Source organism: Emys orbicularis, chromosome 1, assembly GCF_028017835.1.
Source record: "Emys orbicularis isolate rEmyOrb1 chromosome 1, rEmyOrb1.hap1, whole genome shotgun sequence".
NCBI lineage: Eukaryota > Metazoa > Chordata > Testudines > Emydidae > Emys > Emys orbicularis.
In genome coordinates, this window is record NC_088683.1 from 118,057,713 (window position 1) to 118,082,140 (window position 24,428).

General features: G+C 45.1%; 1 protein-coding gene across 2 annotated transcripts in view; it reads left to right on the forward strand.

Annotated features, from left to right (window-relative positions):
* CACNA1C (calcium voltage-gated channel subunit alpha1 C) overlaps positions 1-24,428 on the forward strand; it is a 607,732-nt gene that overhangs the window by 148,651 nt on the left and 434,653 nt on the right. The gene's annotated exons all lie outside the window — the stretch shown is intronic.

A 24,428-nucleotide genomic window follows, 5' to 3' on the forward strand; every position in this document is an offset into this window, starting at 1 on the left:
TGTAGCTTGTTGCTTCTTCTTTTTTTTGATTGGCTCCTGGCAAGCAGGGGCAATGGCAGGGCCGGCTCCAGCTTTTTTGCTGCCCCAAGTGGCGAAGCCAAAAAAAAAAAAAAAAGATAAAGCCGCGATCGGCGGCACTTCAGCGGCAGCTCTACCACGCCGCTTCATTCTTCGGTGGCAAGTCAGCGGCGGGTCCTTCCTGAGGGACCTGCCGCCGAATTGCCGCCGAAGACCCAGATGTGCCGCCCCTTTCCATTGGCCACCCCAGGCACCTGCTTCCTTTGCTGGTGCCTGGAGCTGGCCCTGGGCAATGGGGGGGCGGCAGGGCAAACAGGGGCAAGGGGCAAGCAGGGACAAGGCGGGGAGAGAGTCAGGGGTGCACAGCAGGCCCACCACAGTCCCAGACTGCATGCAGGGGGGATCTAGTCAGATAGAGTGTTGGGGTTCTTAGGGATTGGCTTGTTTTAGCCTTGTTTTGAAATGGGATTAGCTTGATTTTTGGCTTATCGTGAAAGTCGGGGTGCTTATTTACCACGTGAAAGTTGGCAACTGTGCTCTACTCCCAGTTAGCTGGGAAATTCCCTTCCTCTAAGCTATCCTTCCCTGATACAAAACTTTAGTAAATTCCCACCCAGGATATATATTTCCCCATCCTGTCCATATTTTTCTGTAGTTTGCCTTATCACTTGCTAAATGCTATTTCCCTCAGTCCAAGCACTGAGAGCTTTGTGGACCACTTCCCTTCCCAGGAATTTCACAAATTAGTAGCGTTGCTGTCCAATGAAATATGGAGTAAAAATCTAAGGTCATGTACTACTCTCTGCTTCATAGATAACAAAACGAGGAATCTATGAAGATAGAAAGCATGACGGCTCTTCTACATTTGTCTCCTCTTGCCCCAGACACTGTGGAAGACTCATTTTATCGTAAGGCCAAACACAGAAGTGGGGGAATTGCTGAGGAGCAGCCCCTCTCTGTTGGATGTTCTCCGCAGGTCTCGGCTGATTTGTAAGTGGGAACTCACCCAGGAATTTCTGCTAGTCTGACCAGCAGAGAGAGAGACTATAAGGAGGCAACTCTGAGGAGAGGGTTTTTGGTATAGCCATCTGCAGAGACCATACCACTGAAGGAAGGGAGAGAGCTGCAGAGCTCCCTGTCCGCACTGCATGTGTCCCAAGTTCCATGCAGATCCTGGACCATCTTGGGGTTTAAGGGTTCAAACTCCCTACCTTTTCCATTCAGGGGTAAACCCTGTCCCCAACCCAGCATGACTGGGAAGAAACTCAGTGAGTGGAAACTCATGGACCCCTAAGCCACTATGAAGGAGAACCTCTAAGAGCAGAATATGCCTCCTGTTCTGTTAGTTGGTAAATTTTCCGCTTTCTGTATTTCCCTTACTGAAGCTGCTGGTAGTTCATATGTTAGTAGGCTTTGGCAGTTATCAGATATATGTATTTAAAGGCCTCCCTGTATTTCTGTTTTATGTTTGGTGTATGGAAAACCTATATTTTTCCTCTGCTTCATTCCATTTACAGGTAATCCTTTGTATGGATTGCACTGTGAATGCTAACAACTGAATGCTTGTGTATGCAACAAACGTGGGGGATAACGTACATATTAATCAACACACTGCTTGATTCACTGCTATCTAGTGGCTCTAACAGTGTTAGTCAAAGTATTATTTAGTATACTTCATCAGGAGAACTGTAGCTGCTGAAAGGTAGTGCTAATATGTATGTTTGACCTGAAAATTATAATGTAAAGTGCAGGGCAATGCATGTAGTATAGGCAATTTTTAATTAAAGTCTGTTCACAAAGTATGTAGCTCATTATGATGTGGAAATACCAAGTTGTCAACTTGTCAATCACACTAAAAGGGTTTCCATCTAACAAAGTAGACCAGTTTAAAAAATATGGTTTATTGAAATTCAATGTCTTTGAATAATTATGTACTAAATGTGGCTGCCATATGAAGGCACACCGCAACGATGGAATCATGCCCAGCAAAGTAAAGCTTCCTGAGTAATGCAGTCTTCCAAGGCTAATAGTGCAAGATGAGTACAGTTTGTACAGAGGGAATGCTTGAGGGCAAAGAGGAAGTGGCGTGATATACACTTAAATGGATTGGATGTGTGAAAACACCACAGTCTGGCTTTATTCTGATTTAAAGTATAATTTCTTTTATCTTGCAAACCTAGACATTTTTCATAGCCGTCCATGATTTAGAGTGTGTGTGATTGGATACTAGAAATTTCAATTACATAATATATCTAACACAGGCTTTACTTGTAAACAAATTGTGGTTCCTTGATAGCTCACTAGGAGGTGTGTGACTGAGGTTATAGAATAAATTTAAGATAGTCTAATTCGACCAAGTGCAGTAGAGAGAGAGCTGTAATAACTGCATATTAATAATAATTTGAAAGTATCAGAGTTAATCCATTGCTATTTGCTAAGTAGACACTAAAGAAAATATGTCATTAAAGGTGACTTGCAAAGAAATATAAAATAATCCAACAACTTTGGGTTTACCTGCTGAATTGATAGGCGCCTGTTTGTACAAGGACTCTTAGGAAAGTTAAGACAAGTTAACTAAAGGTGTGAGGTTAAGGCACATAAGTTAAAGCACATTAAACCCTTGTGTGGATGCTCTCATTCAGAGGTACAATGGAGAATTAAGCTGCAGGGAAATAAGACCACTTTACTTATGAATTAGTTAATTCGTCTTAACTTTCTTGAGTATCCCTATGTACCCAAGTCTCAAGTATATGTAGAAAGAGGTATTAATACATCAGTAACTTAAAACATACCTTTTTTTCAGCCCTACATTTCCAAAGTCAGGATCTCTAGGGACTTTTATGTCTCACATTACCATAGTATCGGAGCACCTCACAATTTTAAATACATTTTATCCTTCGACGCACCTGTGAGGTTAGATGGCACACAGAGATAAAGTGACTTGCCCAAGGTCACACAGGAAATATGTGTCAGATCAGAGAATTTAGGCTGGATCTCCTGAGGGGAATGCTCGGGGATGCAGATGGAAGCGGGGGCTACGGTCTGTGAGGGGGGAATGTCGGGGGGAGAACAAGAGCAGTGGAAGCATGTGACCGTGAGAAGCAGGCCAAGGAAAAGGAGGGCTAGTGAGGGGGAAATAGAACTCAGGAACAGGTTTGGGTGTTTGGCTAACGAGGAGGGGACGCAGCAGGTGGTAACTGATGGTGGGAGGCAGAGGAAGAAAAGAAGGGCAGCTAGTCCAATAGACAGGGGGGAGGAGTTGATGGAAACAGCATCAATACTCGGCCCCAGGAGGATACAGGATGGCAATAGGGGGACTATAAGGGAAAATAGAGACAGACAGGAGTTACGGCCGCAGGGAACAGGTGATAGATTAGTAGATTGCGCTGCCACCAGGCAAAGGCAGGTTTATGTGATTGGGGACTCCTTACTGAGGAGGTTAGACAGGCCTGTGACCAGGGCGGACCCAGAAAACAGAAGGGTGTGCTGTCTGCCGGGCGCTAAGATACGGGATGTGGACCTGCGGTTGAAAAGGATCCTAAAAGGAGCAGGTAAGAACCCTTTGATCGTCCTTCACGTAGGAACGAATGACACGGCTAGGTTCTCGCTAGAGAGAATCAAGGGAGATTATGCCAGGCTGGGGAAGACGCTTAAGGAAGTCGAGGCTCAGATTATCTTCAGTGGGATTCTGCCTGTTCCTAGAGAAGGACAGCAAAGGGCAGACAGAACTGTGAGGATAAATAGCTGGCTAAGGGAGTGGTGCTATAAGGAGGGCTTTGGGATGTATGGCCACTGGGAGGCTTTCGGGGACAGACAGCTGTTCTCACGGGATGGACTTCACCTGAGTAGGGAAGGAAATAGACTTCTGGGAGGGAGGGTGGCTCATCTCATCAAAAGGGCTTTAAACTAGGAACTTGGGGGAGACGGTTGGGAGATGTCCAGTTAATCTCCACGCCAGATTCCAACACTGAAAAAGAGGGCAAAGAGATAAGCACAGATATAGGTAGGGGTAGGGAATTGGACATGAGAAGGAGGGGGCGGATGGACAGTACGGGGTCCGTACCAAATTGCATAACTAATGGAAGAAAGGATAGACAGCGTACTGTAAGATGTTTATACACAAATGCGAGAAGCCTAGGTAACAAAATGGAGGAATTGGAGTTCCTGGTCCGAGAAATGAAACCTGATATCGTAGGAATAACCGAAACGTGGTGGAACTGTAGTCATGACTGGAGTACAGGTATGGAAGAGTATGTGCTGTTTAGGAATGACCGGAAAAAAGGTAAAGGTGGGGGTGTGGCATTGTATGTCAATAATGAGCTAAAATGTAAAGAAATAATAAGTGATGGAATGGATAAGACGGAGTCTGTATGGGCAATAATTACACTGCGTAAAAGAACTACTAGAGCCTCCCCTGAGATAGTGCTTGGGGTGTGCTATAGACCGCCGGGATCTAGCCTGGATGCGGACAGAGAACTATTTAATGTTTTTAAGGAAGTAAAAACTAATAAGAGCTGTGTAATCATGGGGGACTTTAACTTCCCAGACATAGATTGGGGAACAAATGCTAGTAACAATAATAGGGCTCAGATGTTCCTAGACGTGCTAGCAGATGAATTCCTTCATCAAGTAGTAGCTGAACCGACGAGGGGGGATGCCATTTTAGATTTGGTGTTGGTGAGTAGTGAGGACCTCATTGAGGAAATGGTTGTAGGGGACAACCTTGGCTCGAGTGACCATGAGCTAATTCGGTTTAAACTAAATGGAAGGATTAACACAAATAAAACTCTGACTAAGGTTTACGATTTCAAAAAGGCCAACTTTAATAAATTAAGGCAACTACTTAGGGAAGTGGATTGGGCTAACATACTTAGAGAGCTAAAGGCAGATGAGGCCTGGGATTATTTCAAGCTGAAGTTGCACGAGCTGTCCGAGGCCTGTATCCCGAGAAAGGGAAAACGGTTAGTAGGCAGGAGAATTAGACCTAGTTGGATGAGCGGGCGTCTCAAAGGGGCGATTAAGAAAAAACAGAAAGCGTACAAAGAATGGAAGAGGGGAGAGATCGGCAAGGAAACCTACCTTATTGAGGTCAGAGCATGTAGGGATGCAGTGAGAAAGGCCAAAAGCCGTGTAGAGTTGGACCTCGCGAGGGGAATTAAATCCAATAGTAAGAGGTTTTATAGCCATATAAATAGGAAGAAAACAAAGAAAGAGGAAGTGGGACCGCTGAAGAATGTAGATGGAGTGGAGATTAAGGATAATCTAGGCATGGCACAATACCTAAATGAATATTTTGCGTCGGTCTTTAATAAGGCTAATGAAGGGCTTAGGAATAGAGGGAGCAGGACAGAGGGGAATAAAGGAGGGGCGATTGACATTACAGTATCAGAGGTGGAAGCCAAACTTGACCAGCTAAATGGGACTAAATCGGGCGGACCGGATGATCTTCATCCTAGAATATTGAAGGAGCTGGCGCGAGAAATTGCAAGCCCCTTAGCGATAATTTTTAATGAATCTGTAAACTCGGGGGTGGTACCGTTGGACTGGAAAATAGCTAATGTGGTTCCTATTTTCAAGAAGGGGAAAAAAAGTGACCCGGGTAACTACAGGCCTGTTAGTTTAACTTCTGTAGTATGCAAGGTCTTGGAAAAAATTTTGAAGGAGAAAGTAGTTAAGGACCTTGAGGTGAATGGCAATTGGGACAAATTACAACATGGGTTTACGAAAGGCAGATCATGCCAAACCAACCTGATCTCCTTCTTTGAGAAAGTAACAGACGTTCTAGATAAAGGAAATGCGGTGGATCTAATTTACCTCGATTTTAGTAAAGCGTTTGATACTGTGCCGCACGAGGAATTATTGGTTAAATTAGAAAAGATGGGGATCGATATGAAAATCCAGAGGTGGACAAAGAACTGGTTAAAGGGGAGACTGCAGCGGGTAGTACTGAAAGGTGAACTGTCGAGTTGGAGGGAGGTCACCAGTGGGGTTCCTCAAGGTTCGGTTTTGGGTCCTATTTTATTTAATCTATTCATTACTGACCTCGGAACCGAATGTAGGAGTGGGCTGATAAAGTTTGCGGATGACACAAAGTTGGGAGGTATTGCCAATTCGGAGAAGGATCGGGATATTCTGCAGGGAGACTTGGATGACCTTGTAAATTGGAGTAACAATAATAGGATGAGATTTAATAGTGAGAAGTGTAAGGTGATGCATTTAGGGATGACTAACAAGAATTTTAGTTATAAGTTAGGGACGCATAGGTTGGAAGTGACGGAGGAGGAGAAGGACCTCGGAGTCCTGGTTGATCGCAGGATGACTATGAGTCGGCAATGTGACGTGGCTGTGAAAAAAGCTAATGCGATCTTGGGATGCGTTAGGCGAGGTATTTCTAGTAGGGACAGGGAGGTACTGCTTCCTTTATACAAGGCGCTGGTGAGACCTCATTTGGAGTACTGTGTGCAGTTCTGGTCTCCTATGTTTAAAAAGGATGAACTCAAACTGGAACGGGTACAGAGAAGGGCCACTAGGATGATCCAAGGAATGGAAAACCTTTCCTATGAAAGGAGACTCGAGGAGCTCGGTTTGTTTAGCCTAACCAAAAGAAGGCTGAGGGGGGATATGATTGCTCTCTTTAAATATATCAAAGGGATTAATACCAAGGAGGGAGAGGAATTATTTCAGCTCAGTAGTAATGTGGACACGAGAACAAATGGATATAAACTGGCTGTGGGGAAGTTTAGGCTTGAAATTAGACGAAGGTTTCTAACTGTCAGAGGGGTGAAATTTTGGAACAGCCTTCCGAGGGAAACGGTGGGGGCGAAAGACCTCTCTGGCTTCAAGATTAGGCTTGATAAGTTTATGGAGGGAATGGTTTGATGGGATAACGTGATTTTAGTCAATTAGGCATTAACGTGCCATCGCTGGTAAAATGAGGGTCCAGCTGTAGAATCTTGCCTGTATGCTCGGGGTTCTACTGATCGCCATATTTGGGGTCGGGAAGGAATTTTCCTCCAAGGTAGATTGGCAGAGGCCCTGGAGGTTTTTCGCCTTCCTCCGCAGCATAGGGCAGGGGTTGCAGGCTGGAGGATTCTGTTAAGTGGGTGGGTCAGCTTTTGTGGCCTGCATCATGCGGGAGGTCAGACTAGATGACCATATTGGTCCCTTCTGACCTTAAAATCTATGAGTCTATGAGTCTATGAGAGTCAAGCTATCAGGACTGACTCAAAAGTTTCAGCACTTTTGGCACTTCCTTGACTATAGCTATTACAACCATGAAAGTAATGTTGAATAGAATAAAGCAGGAACAGTAGGCTAGATCCTGTCCTGACGGGAAAAAATGGTGGGCGCTGAACATCCACCGGCAGCCCTCCTATCAGCTCCCCCTCTGCCTGCCAGCGCCTCCCACCTGCTGGCAGGCACCACGGATCAGCGCCTTCCCCTCCCTCCCCATGCCTCCTACCCGCTGCAATCAGCTGTTTCGCAGCATGCAGGAGGCTGGGGGGGAGGAGCGAGGATGCAGTGTGCTTGGGGGAGGGGGTGCGGGTGGAGCAGGGGGGGAAGAGGCAGGGTGGGGTAGGGCCTTGGGGGAAGGGGTGGAGTGGGGGCGGGGCCTGAGGCAGAGCCAGGGGTTGAGCACCCCCCGGCACTTTGGAAAGTCGGCACCTGTGGTTCTTTGATCCTACTTTTGTCCCAGTTAGTTAAAGTAGGAGGTGTATTATTATTTTTATTTAAAAAACACTGTTTGATGTCAATATTTTTCATATAGCAAAGCGAATCAGAGGCTTGTGGTGGTGAGTGTCAGTTACCAAGCTAACTGCATCTCTCCTGGTTTCTCCAGGCACACCGCCCTCTAGGGCTCAGGCCTCAAGCCATCACCTGCCTCTTGGGGTGGAACCTTATGATTCTCTTACTCGCAGACTAGACCTTGGCTGCAGTCCCCTGTGTATCCATCATGATTACCTCAGCAGATCTGACTGTGGGTACGTCTACACTTACCGGAGGGTCCGGCGGCAGGCAGGATGTTCTGGGATCGATTTATCGCGTCTGGTTTAGACGCGATAAATCGATCCCGGATCGATCCCGGAAGTGCTCACCGTCGACGCCGGTACTCCAGCTCGGCGAGAGGAGTACGTGGCATCGACGGGGGAGCCTCCCTGCCGCGTCTGGACCCGCGGTAAGTTCGGACTAAGGTACTTCGAATTCAGCTACATTATTAACGTAGCTGAATTTGCGTACCTTAGTCCGAAGTGGGGGGTTAGTGGGGACCAGGCCTGTGGCTCAGACTTTGCAGTTCTGTTCCCTCCAGGGGAAGGACAGTGGTAATCAGTGACCAAACAGCTTCCATGAAGCAAACTATCATTTATTTAGAACAAAAATATTTCAGAAAAAACATACCTTAAAAACAATAGAACAGCTTATGTACATGCCTGCCTCTAATGCTTATCTAACCATCTTCCACAGGGGAACCCTGGAAGGAGTAACTCCCTGTAGACTCTTCTGCAGACGCTTCTTCTGCGTCACCTTATCTCTCTGTAAGAAATCACTGACACTGCTTGGGCAGCTCCTGGCACCCCCCACCTCATCCCCTTCACAGGAATCAATACACTTTAACTTTTTATAGAGTTCAGTACAACTCTCTAGGCCAGTGGTTCTCAAACTAGGGCCACCGCTTGTTCAGGGAAAGCCCCTGGCGGGCCGGGCCGGTTTGTTTACCTGCCGCGTCCGCAGGTTTGGCCGATCGTGGCTCCCACTGGCCGCGGTTCACCGCTCCAGGCCAATGGGGGCTGCAGGAAGCGGCACGGGCCGAGGGATGTGCTGGCCGCCCTTCCTGCAGCCCCCATTGGCCTGGAGCGGCGAACCGTGGCCAGTGGGAGCCGTGATCGGCCGAACCTGCGGATGTGGCAAGTAAACAAACCGGCCCGGCCCGCCAGGGGCTTTCCCTGAACAAGCGGCAGCCCTAGTTTGAGAACCACTGCTCTAGGCTAGGTCTACACTAGCACTTTTGTTGGTATAACTTACGTCGCTCAAGGGTGTGAAAAACACCCCCCCGAGCGCCATAAATTACACTGACAGAAGCATCGGGCAGCGCTATGTCGATGGGAGAGTGTCTCCTGATGACATAGCTACTGCTGCTTGTTGGGAGTGGTTTAATTATGTCAATGGGAGAGTTCTCTCCCGTCAGCATAGAGCGGCTACATGAGCGATCTTACAGTGGTGCAGCTGCATCGGTACAGCTGTGCTGCTGAAAGCGCTCTAGTGTAGACATGGCCTTAATCTGGCAACTCCCAGCTCTGGCAAAATAGGGTTTCCAACAGGAAATTGGATCTCTGAAGCTAACAACCTGCCACATTGTCTTCCAAACGCATAGCTAAATGTTCTTATCTGGGAAATCACTGGGCTGCTTTCCTGTTTGTTCTTCCCACAGCTCTCTTGTGCTAGAACAGTACATTCACACAGGAAAGGCACATATAGTGTTCATAAAATTGTTACATCTCTGTATTCCAAACATTACAGATGATTACCTAGCAGCTCCACTTCTGTCACAGTGTAAGTCTGTATCATCTCCAAAAGCATTGTAAAATTTTATGGCCATATTGTGCTCTATGGATCTACAAGCTGTGTGGGCTCTCTGCATGAGCCTCTTCTCTTAGCTGTAAGAGAGGTGGAGCATGTTTCCTATGGCATTAAACCACCATATCCCTTCTGCTGGATCCCAGCGAGAACCACTAATGATACTGGAGACCCACAAGTAGGGGTAGGACAGCAGGGGGCTGCTGGGAGATGGCTTGAAGCAGGGCCCAGGGTATGTGTGTCATTCCCTCTGGAATTCATGTTACAGGAAGTGCTGTTGGAGACTTAGTATGTGGTCCTGTTCCCTATGGGTAAAGCTATGTGAATAATTGATTTTTTATTTGCTGGTAATTCCGGGGGGGAAAAAATGTGTTTAGGGCTAACCCCAAAATGATTTTTTTTTCAAAACTTCTGATAAATTTTTTAAAAGCACATACCTTAATATCCACCAGGGTTTTCAGGGCAGTATTTCTCAATTTCAGCATTGAAGAGTGCTAGTGGGCGTTGTGAGTCTGTGCGCCAGGTCACAAAGACACTCACTGAAATTTGACCTGCCTGCCCCTCCGTCATGATGGAGGGGCATGTGTGCCAGATTTGAGTGAGTGGCGTTGCAACCCGATGCGTGAGTTGGAAGGCTTGCTGTGCCCCACTCCACGCCCTGGTTGAGAACTATTGTTCTAAACAAATTCCAACTTAGGTAATTATATTCCTCTTTCCTAAATCCACCTTATATCAGTAGTTTCCATTGGACATGGTCTTCTTCCTCACTTGCTGTCCACTAATATTGCTACTCTGTACCCTGTGTTCCACCCCAAATATGGATGCGTTTCAGTGATGGGTGGAATAATCCCTTTTTATCTCCTGCCTACCTCACAAAAGTGTTGTGAGGCTAATGTTCTTTGAATCTCAAGCACAATATAAATGCAAAGAGCTATTAAAAGACATGAGGAACCTCGCTAATGTGCACATTGCTAATTAGCACACAGAAAACATGTATTTCACTCTACCTCTTAGGAAAGATTTAATAGCAGAATGGTGCAGTGAGGTCTTGTATTATGAAGACTTCATTACTTTTAGAAATATGCTAAAGAACATTTACTATTACATTATGAAGTATTATCAGGAATAACTAAGAAGTGGGCTGTAGCCCACGAAAGCTTATGCTCTAATAAATTTGTTAGTCTCTAAGGTGCCACAAGTACTCCTGTTCTTTTTGTGGATACAGACTAACACGGCTGCTACTCTGAAACACTAAACTACATTTGCCAAATGAACAAAGTACATTGTATGATACTTTATCCTTGCTTGTGCCTGGGTGTTGTTCACTTACTTGATACTTCAGAAAATGTACTAATATGCAATGTGTCTTCTAATCAAGGCTCTGAGAGTTGGCTACTTAATGTGGATATTTAGAGATCTAGGGCCCGACTCTGATCACACAAAGAAGTGTCATAAAAGTCAATAGAGTTGCATAGTGTAAAATTGGTGTTGATGAGATAAGAAACTTCGGAATATGAAGACCTAATTGAATCAATATGAATGTTGAGGAATGTAAGTTTTGCATATGACCCCATATCCTATTATTAGAGCAGCATCACAGCTGGAATTTCTGTTTTGTGGTAAATTCTGCGATTTTGTCATTTGTTTTTGTTCTCAACTGGAAGAATTTCAAAATTTCCTGCAAAACAATTTTGTCCTGAACATCTCATGTTAGGCCAATTGAAACATTTTGTTTTGATAAAATTGAAATGTTTTGTTTCTGTTTTGAGTTTGTAATTTATTATATTATAATATAAAATAAATTTTGAAATGAAGTCATTTTTAAACAAAAAATAGAAATGTTCTCTTCCTAAATGTTTTAATACTTTATAACAAAACTTGGTCAAAATGTACACTTTCCTGTGGAAATTTTCAATTGGAAAAAACATTCCATTGGAAAAATTTTGACCAGCTATAACTATTATATATTTAAAAATAATTTCTACTAAATCAGAGTTAATATTTCCATTGGTGTCAATAAATATATGTAGGAAGGGCTACCGTTTACAACTTCTAAGGATAGCCTATTCAAGCAAAGGCTTGGCTTTAAATACAAAATATAACTTTGGTATTAGGGAATGTCGTGAGCAAAATGGTCAAACACATCTGAACAGTGGAATTTCAGATATAACACAGCAGCGCAAAATAGGGATTAATTGGATTATATATAAAAGATGATATATAACCCTTTATTTGCTCTTATTTTCTGAAAATGTTAAAGAAAGTCTATAGTGAAAGAGAGACAAGGTGGGTGACGTAATATATTTTATTGGACCAACTTCAGTCTGTGAAAGAGGCAAGCTTTCGAGCTTACATAGAGCCCTTCTTCAGGTCAGAAGTTGGTTCAATAAAAGATACTACCTCATCAATCTTGTCTCTCCAATATCCTGGGACAAACACACCTACAACAACATTGCAAACAACTATAGTGAAAGAAACTATAGTGACCATTTCAGCTGAAAGAAAGTGAGAAATAGTTTGCTCCTCAATGTGAAATATTTAGATGCAGTTTAGAAACCTAATATTTACAAGACATCAAGACTGGTATTTGACTAGGAACACTTGTTTTACTTGTCCAGGTATTGAAGTAACTGGAGAAACTACTAGAATCAACTATTAGAATATAGAGCTCCAAATTTTTTTGCTAATTTGTATACAAAAGAAGAGTATTTATGTGAAGTTGAAGTGACTGTAAATAGGCAGCTTTATATAGGACCTTTCATTTAATTCGTCTTTTGAGTAACTATGATGTGAAAATTAGTCACGAGAACTGAGAAAGATGAGGTTTCAGTGTGATAGAAATTGGGATGAACTCCAGCATCCGAGTGGTTTCTCATGGTGGAAATATACCTAATGCAGTTGAGGGTTTCGAGAATCCTAGCAATATCCACATAATACTATGTCTAGCACTCTTTATGGACATGAAGTAGCAGTCATGGCCTGGTTACTTTGTACTCACAGTTTGTACCCAAATTTGCTTGTTGTTGGACTGTTTGCACTCACCTTTGTTTAAGTAAAATGCCTTAAAGAAGAGAACTTCTTCCTGAGATGTTTTCTCTGAAAACCCATTACTCTGAAGTAAGGATCTGGTTCTTTTGAGACAATATTTAAAATAACAGAATTATACTTTGCACTTTTTTAAAAAAACCATCTTATTTATCCTTTCATACACATGAACAACAATAGACAAGAAATACAAAAAGAATACATATATAAATTCCCTCCCACTCTCTCCCTTCCTCTCCATTTAACATTATCTCCTTGGTAACACATCCTCGGAATGTGTTAGTCACATTCAATTCAATATCTAGCTGTTTAATATATTTGAATCTTCTCTGTAAAGTCCAGCTCCACATACTAATTTACTTCTGCTTTCTCTGTCTCTTTAAATATGTTTTCCAATGGCCTACTTCTTGCTCAGTGATCCAAAACCACAAAGGATGAAATCCTGACCCCACTGAAGTCTATGGCAAAACTCCCATTGACATCAATGGGGCCAGGATTTCACCGAAAAGCTGTTCTCCTTCTGCTCCCAATTCCAGTTATTTAATATCCAAATTGGATAAATGCTGCTTCAGTTTGATAATATCTGATGGAGATCTTTACACCTGAGTTTGACAAAAAACAAATGTGTGGTAAACATGCCTAAAGCCCTTTCTAGGTTCAGGAATAACAATATTGTACAATCTTGAATGGAGGCTGGCATTTTTTTCTCCATTCAGTATTGCATTAAATAAATTTGTGAGAAAGCCTACTGATTTTGATTTAAATGTTTTATCGTGTAAAATCAATATAACCCATCTGGGCCTGAGGTTTTCCCATTTTTAATATACTTTGCGGTTGATGATACTTAATCCTCTGTAATGGAATGACCAAGCACATGTATATGTAACTCTTCCCCTGAGGTGTAGCTCAAGTCTTCTTTCTGGGCTTGCTACTTGGAGTAGCTCCTCCTTTTTCGCATGTGTTGAGTCCCAGGTTCTTGCATGTGTTGAGTCCCTGGTGCTTCTACCCAGGGTGACAGATCACTGTTCCCAAGACACCAGGCATGTTATCCCTTAGGAAAATGAACGATACCACCACTGCTGGCAAGGACTATATACCCAGTACACAAGAAACAATAAAGTACCGTATGTAGGCACCTTCTACTACTGTGGCCCTCTAAACTTAATTGAAGCTGTTCCTGTCGGGAAGATTCTGAGTGCTGCACTCCTGCTTGGAGACTACAACTCCCATGATGCCTTGGGGAAGAGACTTCCATTCCCAGGGGTGAGGAGAGCCTTATTTTGGATGCAGAGGCAGCATGCAGTGGTCTCCATTTTTGTGGGGAGCTGAGATCCTGGTCAGGTGTCAGGATATTGCTCTGTGGAGCTCTATACAAGCCAGGAACTGCTGTTAAGCTGCTGCTAGAAAGCCAGAAGCTGCTGCTGAGATAGGATTGGTAGGTGTCTGGTTTTTCACCGGAACACCCCATTGAAAAGGGATCCTGCTGGCTCCAGTCAGCACCACTGACCGGGCCGTTAAAAGTTCGGTTGGCAGTGCAGCGGATCAGGCAGGCTCCCTGCCTGGCTCCATGCAGCTTCCGGGAAGCGGCCGACATCTCCAGCTTATAGGTGGAGAGGCAGCCAGTGAGGCTTTGTGTGCTGCCCCCACCTGCAGGCGCTGCCCCAAGCGCTGGCTCCACAGCTCCCATTGGCTGGGTATCGGAACCCCTTGGCCGCTCCTCCACCTAGGAGCTGGAGGGACATGTCGCTACTTCCCAGGAGCTGCCTGAGGTCAGCACCGCCCAGAGCCTGCACCCCAAACCTCCTCCCTCACCCCAACCCTCTGCCCCAGCCCTGAGCCCTCTCCCAGACTCCAAACCCCTTGACCCCACACCCTAGCCCGGATCCCCTTCCTGCACCCCAAACTCCTCATCCCCCACCCCACCCCAGAGCCCGCATCCCAGCCAGAGCCTTCACCCCTTCCCGCACCTCAACCCCCTGCCCCAGTCCAGTGAAAATGAGCGAGTGAGTCAGGGAGGGGGGATGGAGTGAACAGGGGGTGGGGCCTTGGAGAAGGGGCTGGGTAGGGGGCAGGGCAAGGGTGTTCAGTTTTCTGTGATTAGAAAGTTGGCAACTCTATGCTGATAAACTGCTGGGGCTTTGACCAAGCAGGGACCCCAGGAGGCTATTGCTTGGCTTCATTGGAACTAAGGCACAGACTGTTGCTGTGAACAAAAGTGACTGAAGTTGGCATGGAGTGAAGATGGTGTGAGTAAACACAACATTTTTTGTTTGGGAAAGTGCTTGCAGGGGAAGGGGGATAGCGAAGAGACTTGAAGGGGTTTCCTTGAGTCTGAGAAGAGATGAAGTAGTCTTATTGTCTAACCAGGATTCAGGGTTATCAACCTATAGTTATAACAACTCCCATCTTCAGAGGGATTGTGCAGTTTGGAATTATTCCAAGTTAGAATTGTTCTGCTTCTTGTTGCCTTGCCTGGTCTACTATACTGGACCAATAGAGTGCTGTCCCCAGCTTCAAGATCTTCAAGTGCACCCACACAAGCAAGAGTCTAGAACTCTGAAACTAAGAGTAGTGTACACCCAGAGTGGGGTAATTGGTGCCAGTGTAAATATAAGTTGGTTAAATTTAATTTATTACTGTAAACTGCATGTATTAATTGATTTATTGAGGTGGTCCTTACTGATTGAAAGTGGTTGTGACATTTTAATTAAATTCAGTCTGTTATGATGTCTTTCTGAGTGGTTAAGCAAGGTTGTGTTAACTCTAATCTAAGACTATATTGTCTGTGTATTGTTCATAATTGGTACTTTTGGGTTAGACTAATTGCATAGATTAGCTAAGATTTATTCCTATAGGCTCCCAAGGCACCCCAGTGTGTGTGTACAGGGGTTATCCAGGTGGAAGCACCACCTAAGATTAACTTCATTTATAAATAGGGCCCTACCAAATTCACGGCCATGAAAAACACGTCACAGACCCATGAAATCTGGTCTCCCTCTGTGAAATCTGGTCTTTTGTGTGCTTTTACCCTATACTATACAGATTTCACAAAGGAGACCAGCGTTTCTCAAATTGAGGGTCCTGACCCAAAAGGGAGTTGCGGGGGGGGGGGGGGTCACAAGGTTATTTTAAGGGGGGGGAGTCACTGTGTTGCCACCTTTACTTCTGCACTGCCTTCAGATCTGGGCAGCTGGAGCGTGGTGGGTGTTAGCCGAGCACCCAGCTCTGAGGGCAGTGCCCCTCCAGTAGCAGCGCAGAAGTAAGGGTGGCAATACCATCCCATGGCACCCTTACTTCTGAACTGCTGCTGGCGGCAGCTCTGCCTTCTGAGCTGGGCTCCCGGCCAGCAGCCGCTGCTCTCTAGCTTCCCAGCTCTGAAGGCAGCGCTGCCTCCAGCAGCAGCGCAGAAATAAGGGTAGCAGTACCGCAACTCCCCTACAATAACCTTGAAATCCCCCCACAACTCCTTTATGGGTCAGGACCCCTACAATTACAACACCATGAAATTTCAGATTTAAATAGCTGAAATCATGAAATTTATGATTTTAAAAATCCTATGATCATGAAATTGACCAAAATAGACCATGTATTTGGTAGGGCCCTAAATAAAAGGACTGGAGCAGAGGGGTTGATAGAGGATCCCCACCTATCCAACACCACTAGGATACTCAGGATTTCCTTTACTGTCGCTAACATCAGGCAGCTGGACACACAGGTGAGAATTGCCTGTTCCTGAGTAACTTGGGAAGGAAAGGGGGAGAGTTACAAGTGCATCAACACAAACCCCAGCAAAGAAATGACACATCCCAAAATAACAGTATAACAAAGGGGAACTTTATTTGGAGCAGGAAAAGAGGGTCTGGGGAAGGAAAGGGTTAGGGTTAACTGATGAAGACTGAAACATCAACAAATTTCTCACTTCCCCACACTCACAACTCTTCCCAGCTCCCTCCTTGGCAGTTTCTCAAGTGGATGGCACACTGAGGATGAGTCTGGATACAAGTGCTGCAGCACTGTGAATAGAGGTGACCGGGATGTCCCAATTTTATAGGAACAATCCCAGGATCCAGGCCTTTGTCTTATATAGGCACCTATTACCTCCCACCCCATTCCTGATTTTTCAAACTTGCTTTCTGTGAATGTTGTCCAACTTAATAAGTGTCCCCTTACTGTGTCTTTGCCCATTGGTGGGGCAGGGTCCTCCACTGGCTCCCTGTCTGGAGTCCTTTGAAGGTCCCAGCTGGCTCTTTTAGTTGCCTGTGCCAGGTCAGATCTTTGCCTCTCTGGACACTGGTCTCCACAGGGTGGAACTTCCTGATTCATGTACTAGATCCCACAGCAGTTCAAAGACTCCCTTTGTGGGGAGGGGAGTTAGTCAGAGATCTCCTGATGTTCTGCTTCTCACTCAGCTCCCTCCCAAGCACAAAGCTCAGAACTGAAACTAAACCTAGCCTCTTTGTCTCTGAGTCAGGCTATCCCCTTCCACTGAGGGGCTGGGCAGCCCTGGTTCATCCATGACCCAGCAAAGTTCTTGTCTATATCACCTACTGCGGAAGCCTCCCTTTTGGCCTCAGCAGAAGTTTCTAGTACAATGGTTCCCAAACTTGTTCCACCGCTTGGGCAGGGAAAGCCCCTGGCGGACCGGGCCGGTTTGTTTACCTGCCGCATCCGCAGGTTCGGCTGATCGCGGCTCCCAGTGGCCGCGGTTCGCTGCTCCAGGCCAATGGGAGCTGCTGGAAGCGGCGGCCAGTACATCCCTCGGCCCGCACCGCTTCCTGCAGCCCCCATTCCTTTGAATTCCTAAATGGAAGTTGATATACTTTATTTGAATTCCTTTTAATTGTCTGGCTGAAATATTATTCCCTTCAATTCCATTTTCATAATGTAATTGTTTTGTATATTTGAGGTCTCTTTCTGTTTTAATCATTAATAACTGGCAGCCCCAGTAAATAACTAGAATTTTATTCAAATCGGGTTTTTTACAATGGGATCCTAGTTTTTTAATCTTCTGTTCTTCTTGTCATCTCTCTTTCTCCCCCACTCCTCAATTAGGAGGCTCGGTCAATAGAGTGATCTTTCATCACTGCTTTATTTGCCATCCTTGGCAAGAGTTATTAGATGTGTGCAGTTTAGTTTCATACAACCTCACTGTGAGATAGGTCAGCATTATTATTATCCCTGTCTTACAGATGGTGAAATTGAGGTACAAGGAGGTTAAGGTTAAGAGGTTGACATGCTCAAGGTTACATAGGAAATCTGTGGTGGAGTCAGGCATAAAATACAGATCTCCTGATTCTTTAATCCCAAAACAATCTATTAAACAGAAAAACAGTGGCAGATGCTGTGATGCCAATCTGATGGAGAACCTCCGTGTGAGAGTTGGAGGAATTGGTGAGTACAGAACCCAAATAGCAAAAGCTGGAGACTGATTCAACAGTTTCGTTATTCAAAGAGATTGGAATCGTGGGTGGACTTGGTCCTAGATTTCACAGTTTTGTTTTTGACTATGAAACATGGAGGCCAATCTTATCTGACTCCTCCTCCATATGCTGGAGTGCCTTGCGAAAGTGCCTGTCGGGGCTCTGTACTAGAAGAACAATGTCATCAGCGTAGTCAGGGTTTGAGAGCAAGAATCACCGTCGCTTGCATGTTCTATATAAACAAACAGGGAGGAGCTCCCTCTGCACTGAGGCATTAAGACTGTGGAACTAGTGCATCAATCACAACATCACCATATCGGCCTTCTGTCTCCCAGACCATCAAAACACCACAGCAGACATGTTAAGCAGAAAGTTCTCCCACAATTACGAATGGGAAATAAATACCTCGGTGATACAGGATATATTCCAACAATGGGGTTTCCCACCCATAGATCTATTTGCCACAAGTCAGAACAGCAAATGTCCATTTTTGCTCCAGGGCCAAGATCCATGGGCAATTGGACGCACCTCTCCTTTACGCTTTCCCTCCTACCCCGTTGTTGTTCAGGGTCATACATAACATCAAGGATGACCAATCCAGAGTCATTTTGATAGCCCCCACATGGCCCAGACAAATTTGGTTCCCATACCTGCAGCGGATATTGGCATGTTCACTGCACCATCTCCCACTTCTTCCACATCTCCTGTTACAAGATGCAGGCTAGGTCTTGCACCCAAACCTGGAGATACTCCACCTGAGGGCCTGGCTCCTCCATGGTTCCAAGGTGAGATGACCTGCTCAAAAGAGGTGAAGGATATCTTGATAAACAGTAGGCGGTTGACTACACGCTCTACTTACCTTCAGAAATGGAAGAGATTCCACACCTGGTGCCAGAACAAACAAATCAGAGCTATCACCTCTGCTCTACCATTAGTCCTGGACTATATCCTTGGACTAAAAAAACTGGGTCTTTCACTGAGCTCAGAGTACATGCGGCAGCTATCACAACCTTCCACCATAAAGTAGATGGCTCTTCAGTCTTCACCCATCCAATTACAAAATGATTCTTACAAGGTGTCCAGAACCTCTATCCTGAACTCAGAGTCCCAATGCCTCCATGGGATCTTAATCTAGTACTTTGTTCTCTTACCAGACCTCCGTTTGGACCCTTGGCTACATGTTCACTGTTACATCTATCAATGAAAGTGGCCTTCCTTGTCACCATCACATCTGCAAGATGTGTAGGAGAACTTGAGGCCCTCCTGGCATACCCACTATATAGAATCGTCCTCTGCGGTAGAGAAGGAACTGATGGGCGGTTGGTCACACAGCACTAGTTAACTGCTACTGACAATACGAGAGGGGGACAGTGCATATGCAGCCCAACAGGGCACTACTGTCAAAATTCTCTGTCCAGGGGCACAGAATCACCCAGAGGGGGGACACCTCTTGAAGAACCTCCGTTACTGCACAAGATAAGTGACCTCTTTCTTAAACTGTGTTTGAAAAATGCTTTCAAACACAGTTACTAAGTCTGCTATACGTAGGCTGTAAGGCCTTTTCTTTGCCCCCAGTTAAAGTGACACACTGTCAGCCTAGCTCCTAGGCCTAGCTCCTAGCCTAGCATTATGTATGAGCTTAGCTCCCAATGGGATTTGATCTTGCACTGTGTACAATAACTTGGTAGCTAAACTAATAATTCTTAGTACTTAAATGCAGATCTTCAAATGCTTTACACAGCTGGGTAAACTAGCAATACTCCCATTTTACAAACGGGGAAAGTGAAGAACTATAAGATGAAATGACCTTGCTAGAGTCATATAGCACATCAGTGTCTGGGAACACAACCAAAGTTGCCTGATTCCCAGTCTAAAGGATCTGTTTTTTTCTAAAAGTGTCCTAATGGTCATAATAATTGTTTTATCACTGTTGCTTATAATTACCCCCTTGAAAGCTCAAAACCAAGTTACAAAATGTTTTTTTACTGTGCACCTACATAGAGGTTTGTTTTTGTAGGGTTACTTATGGCAACCTGTTGAAATATGTTTGTTATATAACTTAGTATGTGTATATACCTATATAATATAACATGTATACGTGTTGGGGGGACATCCCCACCTTCTCATTCCTCCCCGCATGCATGCACACACGCATACACACATGAATAATTACTTGGAATTTGCAGATAGAACAATGTGATGTCTGCTGACCTTGACAAGTATTCTTTTTTATAGCAGAAAAAGGAAACAAATGGAGCAAGTGATAAAATTAGTTCATTTAGAGGAAAGATTGTGCTTAAAACCCAGGCCTGGGAATCAGGAGGTCAGGGTTCTTTCTATGTGTAAGGGGACTGTTGCCCCCTTACTAACATTCAGTGGGGGTGTTTTGGTTGGCTAGCTCCCAGCACTAAAAGGGGAAGGGTCGATGGCAAATCAGGAGCCTGAGACTGACAGTCCCCAGGAACAATGGGGAGAGGCCAATGCTCCAGATCAGCCTGATTGACAGGGCGGGCAGGCTAATCAGAGAATCAGGAGGCGAGGGGGGTCCCATCCTCCGTGTGAACTGGAATGGCTTGAGTCAGACAGAGTGGGGCCGAGCTAAGGAGAGAGCAGGGGCCCGAGCTAAGTTGCTGGGAGCAGAGCTGCAGCCCCAAAGCCAGAGCACAGCCCAGAGAGAGCAGACCTGCCCTGGGAGGAGAGCTGCAGCAACCAGAGCCAGAGGGGCCAGACAAGCAGCCAGGAAGCAGGTCAGAGCTGGGAGCAGAGTCACAGAAGCAGCCTGCAGAGCAGACCTGCCCTGGGGGCAGAGCTGTAGCAACCAGAGCCAGAGAGGCCAGAGAAGCAGCCCAGGGAGCTGAAGGCAGAGCAGCAGCAGCAGCCGTGCTGAGGCAGAGTGGAGCTGGGGCTGGAGCAGGGGCTGGAGCAGTCCGGAGCCGGGTGCGGTGAGCAGCTGGGGAGAGTGAGGGGGACCCTGGCAGTGGGCCCAGCACAGGGAGACGCCTCAGCCAGGAGGCCTTGCAGGCCAGACTTGGAGGGGGATCGTAACCCTGTCAGGGTGGGGGCGACGCTGGGAAAAAGGGTCCTGCCACCTAGAGCCTGAGAGCGTGTGGCCACTGCCAGAGCAAGTGTCCAACCCGCAGCGTCTCTGCAGCACAGCCAGGGCCTGAGAAGGAGCCTGGGACCTACAAGGAACAGACTGTGAACTGCCCTGACGTTCCAGAGACACTGCTTGTGATGTTCCCTGCCACAGAGCAGGGTGATGGGTTTTCCTTTAACCTTTCCCATTTTTCCTTATTCTTTTTTAAAAGTAATTGTTAATTAAACAACTTGTATTTGCTTTAAATTGTATGAAATGATCAGTGGGTCAGGGAGGTGCCCAGTGCAGAGAGAGTACCCCGGAGTGGGGACACCCTAGCCCCTGTCCTAGGTGACCACAGCAGGGTTGGGGGTCAAGCCCCCCAGGAATCCTGGGCCCAGCCTTGTTGGGGTTTACGAGGACTCTGCCAGACAGGAGAGTGGAAGGGGAGTCCTCAAGGGCAGGGAGGCCTCTGGGTAAAGGAAGTGGGAGCGAGGACTCGGATCCTTTCGCTAGCCCACTTCACCGGGGTAGTGCAGAAGCCAGGAAAGTTCCCCACAATAGCGGGACCATTCCCCCGCTTACATATGCCAGGCACTTCCTTTGTGTCTCTGGACTAGTCCCTTAGATCACAATTTTCAAAAGTGGCCAGTTATTTTGGATATCTCCATTGCTGTGTGCTCAGCTTGAGACACTTATATGTACCACAAGTTGGGCACTCAATATGTATGACCATTTGGGACAATTTTGACTTTAGCTTACTTGTTAAATTACAGAATGGTCTTCATGTACTTTATGAAGATTAATATATCAATATTGGTAAAGTGCGTTGGGGTTCTTGGATGTAGGGTGCTTTAGAAGTGCAAAGAGGTAGTGGTAAATATGCAGATACATTTATGTCATACACAGGCATTCTCTAACAATCCTTAGGGTTATCTGACCATGGTGTATCAGTTGTACTGACCTGCACAAGTGGCCGAAGACAGCTTCCATCACTTAATAAGGAGATAATCCTGTGGAGATAACACTGGACTATGTTAGAAAGAGAAAAGTTTGGCATGAATAAACTTGTAACAGAGCTGGTATGTCTCTCATACTAAAAATAGATTATAGTTCCCTGATCTGGAAGAGAGAGAGAGAGTGTGTGTGTGTGTGTGTTAGAGGCAGCAATTAGCTTTGGTATCTAAAGGCTTGTCTACAAAAACAATTAGTTCGTGGCAAGCTGCGGTGTGAATCTCTCCCACACTAACCTGCTGTGGACTAACTGTCCATGTGGACCCTGCTGACCTGCATTAACTGTTGGGTAATGCTCTTTAATCTAGTCCTCTTTGAAACAGACATCTAAGATATCTCAGAGTACAAATGGATTAGGAGAGCAAAACACTCCAGTCTTTTGGATAGAGAAATAGAAGTTGTGTTCCTTCACCATTTGCTGTACTTCGATCTATTCAGTGGCAATAACATTGATGCTTTTCTGTAAGTGAGGCATCCTAATAAGTTACATTTGTGAGGCACCCTGAAAACAGTGACAGCTATTTGGAGAAGAGGTGAAGAAGTCACTCAGGAACACTTATACCTAGAGGTTGGGAGTGCCCTCCATGTTGGGTGCCGGACAGCTGAATTATTTGGCATATATGCAGACAAAGGGATAGCCTTTGAAAGGAGAAGACTTTTCCATGGATTAAAGGGAAATGGAACCATTTAACATGCTACTGTGAATACGCCTAAGGCGTTGGCCCACAATGGCATGTTAAATGGTCATCTTTTAAATTCATTTCTTCATTTTTTACTCCAGCAAAATTCCCATTGCACTCCAGGGAGTTTCTCCTGAATAAGCACATAATAAGGATTTCAGGATTTGGCTCAGAGTTAATAAAGGCATTTGCCAAAATTTTCAAATTTTCAATATGCCACTCATTTTGGGTGATTCAATTTTGAGTGCCCAATTTAGGACACTTAAGAAGTACCCAACATTTTGAAAATAGTAGCCACTGTATCTTTCCTTGTTCACTGTAGTGGACTTTTCATTTGCTTATGTGTTGAGCCATATTCACCAGACATGCTCACCTGTTAGTTTTTTATACTGTGATACATGCATTGTTAATGGCCAGTTTTTGGTGATGTAGCGGGAAAATATCCTTTCTTTCTTTCTTTTTTACAGTGCTGCTTTTTTGTGTGAGTGACCATCTTCCATCACAGTTGATATGCTGAGCTACATACATGGGGAAAAGAGTGGGTAGAGAGTTACTAACGTGACTGGAAAAATGAAAATAGTTATTAGATGTCATAAGAACAGATGGCTTGTGTCGTATATCTTAGAGCAAAGATGAAAAAATCGATAGAGAAATTTGAAGGAATGTTATTAGGGTATCAGAAATCTATTCTTCAATAATAGCTAGGAATGCCAAAATTTTGGCAGAAAAACTAACAGGGAGCCCCCAAATCTCAGCTGCATCAAAGCTTAGAAAGGAAAACCTGAAATCTCATATCTGCCAATGCTTAGGGCAGGACCTGAAATCTTGGCTACACCAGTGCTCTCTAGGGGACTTGAAATCTCACTGCACAAATGCTTAGTGGGGGGAACCTGAAGTCTCCAATTCACCAACATTTGGTGGGGGACCCAACATCATCTCATCTTTCAGCTAATGAAAAGGAATAGGAATGGAAGGAGAGGTCTCAGAGGGCTGGAGACTGAATAAACAAACTGATAATGTAACCAAATCAAATATTGAGTGTATTTGCAACTTTCCTTAGCTTGATTGTAACCTGTTTAGTTCAGTTGTTTACATTTCTATTGTCATTTACTAGAAGGAAAAAAAATACCATAGCTGTCAGCATAGTGAGCCGAATTATTGACAAGGAACATGCATTTAAAGGTTGTTTTATCAACTGCGTTGGCTGTGCTTTACAAGAGATGTATTAATCTTTCACACAAGATCGAGATTGACAAATATAAAGTCATCAACATAAACAGAAAGCTGTCAGTAGAGGATATATTTATGGAGGGGGTTTATTACTATTACCTATTGCAAGGGTTATTAGAGAGAGCAATACCCATGCTGCACAGGCAATTTATAGATTATAAGATGGGTGGAGGAGAAGTCATTTTCTACTGCCAAAACCTCCTCTCTCCTCTACTAGAGGAGGGCATACGGCCCAGCACAGCCCAGGAATGGGTGGCTCTGGCCAGGAAGGGAGTGTAGGGCCAGTGCAATCATGGGGTATGCTGATCAAATACACCTTTCTTGCAGAGCTTGTAACTGTAAACTAAAGCTGTCCCCATCACTTAATAGAAA